Source organism: Daphnia magna, linkage group LG4 (assembly GCF_020631705.1).
Source record: "Daphnia magna isolate NIES linkage group LG4, ASM2063170v1.1, whole genome shotgun sequence".
Lineage (NCBI taxonomy): Eukaryota > Metazoa > Arthropoda > Branchiopoda > Diplostraca > Daphniidae > Daphnia > Daphnia magna.
Genome location: NC_059185.1, coordinates 5,639,704 through 5,649,380, shown reverse-complemented (window position 1 = coordinate 5,649,380; position 9,677 = coordinate 5,639,704). Strand labels below are relative to the sequence as shown.

At 41.1% G+C, this 9,677-nt stretch overlaps 1 long non-coding RNA gene and 1 pseudogene across 2 annotated transcripts; one reads left to right on the top strand and one right to left on the bottom strand.

Moving 5' to 3' along the window:
- Positions 1-1,202: 1,202 nt before the first annotated feature.
- Positions 1,203-3,662, top strand: LOC123471203. Of its 2 annotated transcripts, XR_006645382.1 has the most exons (5): positions 1,203-1,293; positions 1,362-1,370; positions 1,427-1,461; positions 2,656-2,766; positions 3,538-3,662. It is a non-coding gene; the product is annotated as an uncharacterized LOC123471203 (long non-coding RNA). The 2 variants fall into 2 exon arrangements; XR_006645381.1 differs by lacking the exon at positions 3,538-3,662 and having other exon boundaries at positions 2,656-2,851.
- A 2,626-nt stretch (positions 3,663-6,288) lies between these two features.
- Positions 6,289-8,426, bottom strand: LOC116915485 (annotated as a pseudogene).
- Between the last annotated feature and the right edge of the window lie 1,251 nt (positions 8,427-9,677).

Sequence of the window (9,677 nt, the reverse complement as noted above, 5' to 3'; positions counted from 1 at the left end):
CCCAGTACTGCACGTCCTAGTAAAACAGATTTAGGATGAGTTCCTGCATTAAATTGTTATGTTGGAAGGTTACTGACGTGAGGCGAGTGTCTTGTTTAGCTGCTTTCTTGCTCATAGGGAACATTTCGACGGGGGTTGAGAATAGTTGCCATGGTGCTATGGGATCCATGTGGGGCTGATCATTTGGTTTAGTTTTTGGGTATATGCTGTTTGATGATTTTAGCTCTATTAAGTGTCGGATAGTTGATGGGGTGCTTCTATTTTTCCATTCCTTGGTGGTTTTTGACAAATCGTAGATTGCCTGATATGTTAGATTCCATTGTTTGCTGCATAGCTTCGTTGAATATCTTTTTGTTAGATAAGATCCCATCTTTCTTGGATAGAAGTTACTCCCGTTTCTGCCTGCATTAGTGCTATGGGTGTTGATCTCATGCCCCCGAGGATACATCTTAATATACTGTTTTGTGTGGTTTCTAGTTTTAGGATTTTTGTTTTCGGGGCCGATGAGATGACAATGGCTCCATAATCTATTTTTCTGAGGATGACGACTATATAGATACGGAGAAGGAGAGTAATTTGTAGTGGGTGTTTTCCATAGGTAACCATTTTCAGTAAGTTGGCTCTTTTTTGTATGCTAGTGTTGTTGTGGTTGATATTTTGGTCCCATGATAACCTTGAGTCAAACGGGATACCTAGGAACTTGTATTGTTTAGTTACTTTGATGCGTTCGTTGTTGATGAGTAGGTTTGGCTCCCGTTCTTCTTTTGTTTTCCTTGTGAATGTAACAGCTGCGCATTTGGGGGCTAAGTTTCCAGTGTTTGGTCCATCTGTCTCTTTTGTCGAGGTATGGTTGTAAGACGGTCTCTGCTTGTCGGTTGTTGTTTGTGGTGACGTGGGTTTCTATGTCATCGGTAAATAGGGATGTTTTGATGCTGGCTTATGGTTGTGGGAAGTCGGCAATCATGATGTTAAAAAGTATCAGGCTCAAGAAGCATCCTTGGGGGGCTCCTCTATTAAGGTATCTTTCTTCGGACACCTTGTTTTCCATTCTGACAGTAATTCTTCTGTCAGTAAGAAAGTTTTGGAGCCATTTTAGCAGGTTCCATCTGATGTTAAATTTGGAAAGTTTGTAGATTAATCCTGTTATCCATGTGTTGTCATAGGCCTTTTTCAGATCCAGAAATACTGCTGTGGTGGATTTCTTCTCGTTGAATCCGCTGGTGGTTGCGGATTCAAGGCGAACTATGTTATCGTTGGTTGTGCACCCACTTCTGAAGCCTGTTTGGAAATTTGGTAGGTATGTGTGTTTCTCTAGGTACCATTGAAGTCTATTATTAATGATTTGTTCCATTATCTTGCAGAGGCATGAGGTCAGTCATATTTGCCTGTACGAGGCGGTATCTTCTATAGGTTTGTTTGGCTTTAGGATTTGTATCTCAACGGCAGTTTTCCAGTCGGTAGGTGTGTATCCTTGGTCAAGTGATTTGTTGAGTAGGTGTAGTGAAGCTTTGAGTTTGCTATCTTTTAGGTTGCCGATCATTTTGTTGTGGACTCTGTCCTTTCCCATGGCCTTGCATCTTAGGTTTTTTAAGTTTCTTCTGAGTTCCACTTCCGTTATAGTTGAGTTGAGTGGGTAGGCTTCCTGGTCGTTTATTGCATCCTGGATAATTTGCTTGTACAGTTTTGTTCGGTCGTCACTCTTCTCTCTTCTTCCTCTTGGGCAGAATTGGTTCAGTAGGGCATTTGCTTTTTCAGTTGGGCCAGTTATGAGTTCGCCATTTACGTTTTTGAGTGGCTTGATGGAGGGCGTGTTTTGAGGAGAGTTCATGACGTTTTTTTTTATTCTCCAGAGTGCGTGATTGTTTCTTGGCTCACTCAATGCTGTTATGTATTGGTCCCATGAATGGTTTTGGCAGTCATGATGGTTTTCCTTTTTATGGCTTCCATTTTATTGAGAGCGGTTTTGTCAGATGGGAGTAGTGTTTCCACCAAGTGTGGTGTGCTTTACGCGCTGCTCCGGTGGCTTTTTTGCAGACTGGTGCCCATTATGTTTTGTTTGATTCTTTTATGTTGGTGTTGGGGAAAAAGTGTTTGGTCGTAGTTTTGATAATGGCCAAGTAGAAGATGTTGTACGCTACGTCTGTTTCTTGGGTTGTCATTATGTTTTTCTCTCTTAATTTCTTTGCTAGTTCATTATTCCACTCTTCTCAGTTTTTGTCTGAAAATCTCCAATAGTGGTTGTTTGTGATGGTGGGTGACGAATTGATGTTTATTTCGATGATGACGGGGGGGGTGGTCACTGCCCCTGTAGGGAACATTTGTGATGGATGTTAGGTGTGCGATGGCCGATGAGGCAAAGGTGAGGTGTATTGTGGAGCTTCGGTTTACGTTGGGGTTGGATCGCGTACCTAGGTTTTTGGGGGTACATAGGGTGAGCTTTTCTTCATTTATCAGAATATTAGTTATGATGCGTCCACACTTGTTTTGAGGGTGGTGGTCATCCCAGATAGGTGAGTGTGCATTTAGATCTCCACCTAGTATTAGGCTATTGTTGGATGAGTTGATAATGTCCATTTCTTGGTGTCTGCACTGGTTTCCATCTGGGCAGTATATGGAGAGGACGTCAATTAATTCGTTGTTTTTTAAATTTTACAGTTATCCCGATGGCTTCCATTTCTCCGGGGGCTGGTATAGGGTCAGAGGAGTGGCCTGTTTGTTCTTTTTAATTAGGATGGTGACACCTCCACCTTGATTTTGGCGGTTCAGGTAATGAGTGTGGTATGCTGAGAATTTCGGTATGAAGTTATCGTTCCAGAATGTTTCACTTAGTAGAATAATGTGTGCGTTGGTGATTTTAATGTTATATCTGAATTCTTGCAATTTATATTTATAAAGGCTTCTTGCGTTCCATTGTGTAATTTTTTACGGTCCAGTCATTTCTTGTTTATTGTTGTTGCTCGGCGGTCTATCGTATTTGGTGGTTTTGGTGGTGGGCGTTCACTATTGTTCAGTTTGAGGCTTTCCTTTACCAAATTCATAAGGGCTTCTAGTTGGTTATGCGTGGCTTCAAAGTCGGAATCCATGTTTTTTTGTAGGTTATTGACTTTTTCTGGGTGATTATCTAGTGGAGCAATTTTTTTCTTCATATTTTCGACAGTAGTTTCGAGGGCTGTAAATCTGGCTTCTGTCTGTTAAGGTGGTTGGTGGTTTTTGAGAAGAGTGATTTGGGATCTTAGGTAGTTGATTTCTTGTTTGATGTTGTCCAGGTCGATATAATTTTTGTCAGTTGGGGCCATGTTCGGTATGCGGATCGGTTTCATGCCTTGCGGTTTGCTGAGAAGCTTGCTGTCTTCCCGTATGGGAATTTTGTTTTCATAGGCGAACCTAATTATCTGCAATTTGTTCTGAAAGATGGGGCATTCTGTTGTTCCAGCTGCATGTCCAGGTTTTCCGCATGAGGGGCATATAGATGGGTTAAGGCAGGCTGGTTCGAGTGGGTGAAGTGAGCAATATTTTCAAGTCTGTTTTGTTTTGCAGGATTCCTCAGGATAGACAAAGTTCCATCATATTCTGCAGAGTAATGGTCGTGGGATAAATTGTTTAACAAGGAATATTTCGTGGGCTACTACTACTTCCCGCGGGAGAGATGATGTGCTGAAGAAGAATTCGACCATTTTGGTTGGTACTTTTGTCCCATCATCTGTTATGGTTGAGAATCTTTGTGTTTTGGTGATTCCCTGGTCTGTCAGAAGTTCTGCAAGCTCTTCGTCTAAGTTGTTGATCGGTACATTTCGTATGATGCCCCTTATTTTGGATTCGGACATGGCTAATGTGTAATATGTTGAGATTCGACAAACACAACCTTCACCGAGTGACCGCTAGATGGCTCTAGTTGCACTCGTTCTGTGCTTAATAAAAGCAAGTCCCCGGCCTTCGGGTTGTAGCCTCTCTCCCCCTTCTCTTCTCCATTTTTCCTTATTCTGCTTCTGACCACGTTTAGTGAACGAACACGAAGTTTTTCACTCTCTGCAGAGTTATCTAAATTTTCCTCTTTATTTTGTGTGCTCAATTCAATCTTCAACACTGGTAATTATTGTAACTGCTATCTTGATAATTTGTCATGGCACTAGTGTCGGCGATAATCTAACATTGGTTAGATACTGACTATCGATATTTTTAGTAGATATTAATCAATAAAAATATTGAATCTAATATCTAAAATTTTTGTAAACAACCGCATTGCAAACTGTTGCGGGTACTACCCTCTATTGTCACATTTTATAACTATAAATGTTTCCCCTTCTGTATAATTTGTATTACCACCCCTAGATGACTGGTCGATCTATAGTCGACAATAAGTCTCTCTGAAACTTAGAGAGGGGAGTCGGGATTTGGCCCGATGTCCGACAGGACGTTAAGAGGTGGCTTTGCTTGAAGCTGGCTAACCTCGCGTAAGTACTTAAAGAAGGAGCCTTGTGTAAACTGGCTACCCTTCGCGTATTCTGTTGTAAATAGTAACTTCTGTATTATTCGGTATGAATGTTTGTTGTAAGCTTTGTGCCCGAGCTTGTGCCAATAAAGAAACTGTAACAATTGGTGTCAGAAGAGGGATGAAGACCATCGAACGGCTTTTCAAAAGTCGTCTTCATCGGACCCATTTGCCTGCCTCGTGTGGAAGTAGAACGCTTGTGGACGCACCATTTTGGATGTCCTTTCCCATGCGAGCTGTCAGACGCGTATCACAACACGCCGTGGGTTCTTTGTACGTGTGGGCGGACGTAGGCAGCCAACGCTTACACCGAGATGCCGGCTGTAAGAATCGAGAATTTGCTGCCTTCCGTGAAGTGGATGAATCCAAAGAGGATCGAGTTACACGATTGCCCCTGCCAATTCCATAAGCGAATACCCTCCTTCACCACTCTCGGGTTCTTCACCTAGCCGCCCTGGTAACTTTAAAAGATAATAACGAGGGAGCTTTTGGCCACAACGGAACGCTGCGAGGTCAACTGGCCATCATTACGTTTATTCTCTTTCCTAATTTTCTTCATGGTCTAATTTTGAAGTTTCCATATTGTCGCGGGTGAAAAGGGATATTGGTTATCTCTTCGCAGAGATGAGTCATCCGCTCCTTGGACAAAGCTGCGATCGTGGTGAAGAAATTATCGGGAGAAGTTCGCTCCAAGAAAGATACGCAGATATGCAGTCCGGAAGGGGAGTAATTCGCGCGACGGTATAAAACGCTGCCCTGAATCTGCGTTAGATGAGTCTCCATCGGGTGAGCTCCCGGAGCTAGGCTCCGTAGGAGTAGTTCCCTGGAGTCTTCAGACGCTCTCCGAGTTTGGTATGGTCATCCCTTATTGTTACTAGTTAAAAGTGAATAATTGTCTAGAATTTAAGTCATCACTTGTTGTATTCGTTTGTTCTTGTCCCAATACAACTCGTGCGACAATATTGTGTTTTTTGCATCACTCGTGAAACTTCAAGTCAGGAAGTGCCGATTGTTGCGGGTACTACCCTCTATTGTCACATTTTATAACTATAAATGTTTCCCCTTCTGTATAATTTGTATTACCACCCCTAGATGACTGGTCGATCTGGAGTCGACAATAAGTCTCTCTGAAACTTAGAGAGGGGAGTCGGGATTTGGCCCGATGTCCGACAGGACGTTAAGAGGTGGCTTTGCTTGAAGCTGGCTAACCTCGCGTAAGTACTTAAAGAAGGAGCCTTGTGTAAACTGGCTACCCTTCGCGTATTCTGTTGTAAATAGTAACTTCTGTATTATTCGGTATGAATGTTTGTTGTAAGCTTTGTGCCCGAGCTTGTGCCAATAAAGAAACTGTAACAAAACGATTACGTCTGCTAATTATCATGTTTGTTGACTTTTCCTGTGATGTCTTTTGCTTATTGGTGTACGTATTTGAGGTGAGTAATAGAATAACTGAAATCTTCCGTGATTTCTGCTTAAATTCAGTCATATTACAATTGCAGGAAAATATTTTTAATTCATTTGGCGTGATTTAGACAACCTGAATTGGATGTTTTGGGCATTTATATCATTGTATCAGGTAACAAACAGTTTTTTCTGCCACATGGAAGCAAGTCGTATTAATATTCCTATGCATTTTTGTTCAGAAACAGCAACATGTTTACATTGTCAGGAGAGAGTCTGTTTCTTTCCTCAGAAACTAGTTCCCCAGCAGAAGAAAAAGGTTGTTCACATGGAACTGATGTAGCCGGTATGCATTGAAACTTGGTGACCACTTTTATCACTGGCCAAAACTGACCTTCGTCTCTTTTAGTTTTCCAAAACAGCAAAGGATCCGAGTTGCGAGGCTGAAGCGGTAAGATGTTATATTCTTCCGTCAGAATTATTCTGTTGGCTTCTCTGTTTGGTCCTTGGGCAGTAATGTTGGCGTTTGACATGGCGAAAGCTTCATCGTGTCCTTCCCAGATCGAAGACTTGTTTTGTTGCATAGGTTGAGCTGCCAATTGCTGACTATCTTTACCTCTCTCCTCTGAACTGAAAACGATGTGGTTTCTTGTTCTTTTCTCGGCCTCACTGGAAACCACACTACTGAAATAGAGATCCAGTTTCTTGAATCTGTATAGTAAGTTAATGTGTTAAATTAAAATAACGAGGCAATAGAAGTTAGCTTTCATACCTGGGATCCAGATATGTGGCAATTAAGTGAGGAGTTGAATGCGTGCACGTTTTCTGACGATCTTCAAACCTTTCTTTAAGCCCAGTAATTAGAAATGTTAGAAGTTGTTTAAGGCAGTCAACGTAGATGTTTTTGTTGATATTATTCAGCCATTTTGTTATGAAAACAATCGATGGAATAACTTTGGAAATACTAGGGTAATTTTGTGAAGATAGATCCTTCGTTAATTCGTCAAACGGCTTTAATATTTCAACCGCGTTGGCTAGTATTTCCCATTCAAAGTCATCCAAATCTAAATCACGTCGATCAATGACGGGGGAGCGCAACGCATCTTGAACAAATTCTTTAAGATCAATCAACGACCGAATCACTATGAGGTTAGAATTCCATCTCGTCGCCACGTCTTGTGCTAAGACCTTAATAGTTCGGTCTTTACATAAAGATGCCAGTTTAGCAGTTGCTTTATGGCTTTGATGGAAAAATGTCACTATTGCTCTCGCACGTAAGAGAATGGCCGAGAATTCAGGAGTTTTTTCAATTGCTCCTTTTACAATCAAGCTGAGCGTGTGCGCGAAGCAATGAACGTGACGCCACCCAGCACAATTTGGTGAGCTTGCAAGTATTTTTATGGCACCAACGACATTAAAAGCGTTGTCAGTTACGACAGCAACAACTGTAAAAAATCAGGAAAACTTGATAAATGTGGCGAATGTATAAGTTAGGTTATCCTTATGGTTACCTTTATTGAAAATATTCCAAGTATCTGCTATTTCTTTCAACTTGTTGGCTAAGTTTTCGCTTGTACAGGACTCTTCCATGTGTTCAGTAGTCAAAACTCGGGATATCATTTTCATCTCCGAATTAATATAGTGAACGGTCACAGTAAGATAGTGGCGAATATTGCGGCAAGTCCATCCATCGGTAGTGAGAGCCACCCATCGAATCAGAGCAAGTTCTTCTTTTAATTTATTGACTGCTTCGTTGTACATTTCAGGCAAATGTTTGTGGGTGATGGTACTGCGACACGGTAAAGTGATCCTAGGATCCAAATAGCGTACAAACGCGATGAAATAAGTATTGTCGACAAGTGAAAGGCAATGCATGCCTCTCACAATAAAGAGCATCAATTGACGTAGAAAATGTTTCATTTTTTCGCTGTTGCGAGGATAAGGCAAAAATTTCCCACGGCCTGAAAAAAAAAGCCATATAAATTGTGCAAACCTACACGCTTAACTTGGCTAAAGTCATTACTTGATTGTGAGGAACTGGAAGAAGAAGATGCTTGGGTTGAGCTATTCCCCCTGTCATTCGAAGTTGGAGCATCAGTGTCCATCAGTGTGGATGACGGACCAGCAGCATCTATTTCCACATCCACCTCATTTTCACATTCTGTTCAACAAAATTCAGGGAAATACATAACTTTTAGCTCTCACTTCGTCTTAATATTTTACCTTCCGTTTCGTTCCCATTCTCGTCCAATAATCTTGGTCGTTTCGGCGTTGGGGAAGGTTTTGGTCGAGACTTTTGCAGTTTAGGCTGAACTTGCAAATAAATATCTCGATGGTGGATCGAAAGATGAGACAGCATATTCGTGGTATTTCCACAAAATCTTAAAATGGCTTCACAATGCAAACATCTACACTTTTTAGCGCCTAACGATCCCACTTTTTCAAAATGGTCCCAAACGGGACTTCTTCCTTTTTTGGGTTCTGACATTTTTCAATAACGATTTTGAATCCAAAGAATTCTACTCAGTGACGTAATGTAATTCAGTGACGTTATTCAGTGACGTGATTGAGTGGCGTAAGGTGTTTTTCTTTGTGAACGTCATCTACCGGTAGCCTATACATTTGTATGAAAAAGTTACAAACAGCTGAGCTATGGTTAGATACTAGATATATCTTTAAATATCGATTATCTAGAGAAATCGTGGAGATATTGATATATCTCCATGGAAGTTAGATTATCGCCGACACTACATGGCACATTATACATATATGTATGTTTATTGTATGATGGGAAAAGTTATCGTTTCATATTTCTCTTTACCTCTCTTGGTCATCACGCGTGGACGTTATCGTCACACGTTTCATTATTTTTCATTATCGTATGTATATATGTAAATGTACCATGCTCTGTTCCAGATTCTTCTGTTCTCTTTCCTCCACTCGACGGAGTGTTCATTTACCTGGTTAAACCAGAAGCTCCACATGCTGGAATGTTTGATTTTCTTTTTTTCCTGGTTTGACCAGAAGCTCCACATGCTGGAATGTTTGATATTATTCTGTATTCAAATACAGAAGCCTTTTATATTCATTCTTGTTTATTCGTATATTTCAACATAATAGATTTGGAATTCTTGCACTGATTTCAGTTCTAAGAGCTGTTTTTCTGTCCGTTGGACATTGGGTAGATATTGAGGTCACCCCGAACAACATTTTCCACAGTTTTCTACAGTTAGTTAAAACACTCTCCGTAGCTGGGCAACGTTCTCACCAAAAATTCTGCTGCATCCTTAGTTGTAGCTGCTGGTAATGCTCTCGTCTCACCCACTTTGATAGATAGTCCAAAAAGCAAAGCTTTAAGATATCTTACCTACGTATGTCCAGGTGGAATTTATATCCGTAGTTTACTCCTTTGTTGGCCTACCGTGCGCAAAGCTTTCAAACAGCGTGTTGGGTCTTGTTCCAATACCATAATTCCTTTTTTCCATTGTGGGAGGGATTTCTGCCCCTAACGGATCCTTCCTAAATGTTCATTGAGTGTAACTATAAACACGATAGAGGTTAGGTGATTTTGTAAAAATTGCTGATAAATCTTCTATAATAAGAACACAGACCAACGAAACTCCTTACGTGTTTGATTTTCTGAGCTTTAGTCCCATTGGAAGCGTGCCTAATAAATTCACGGACTCCGCGAATATTCTCCGGGGCCAGAGTGATTCCATCCTTATCAACATCGTCTCGTAGCGTTTGTAACCTTGTTTGCTCAAAAAAACATTTCTTAGGCTTCACC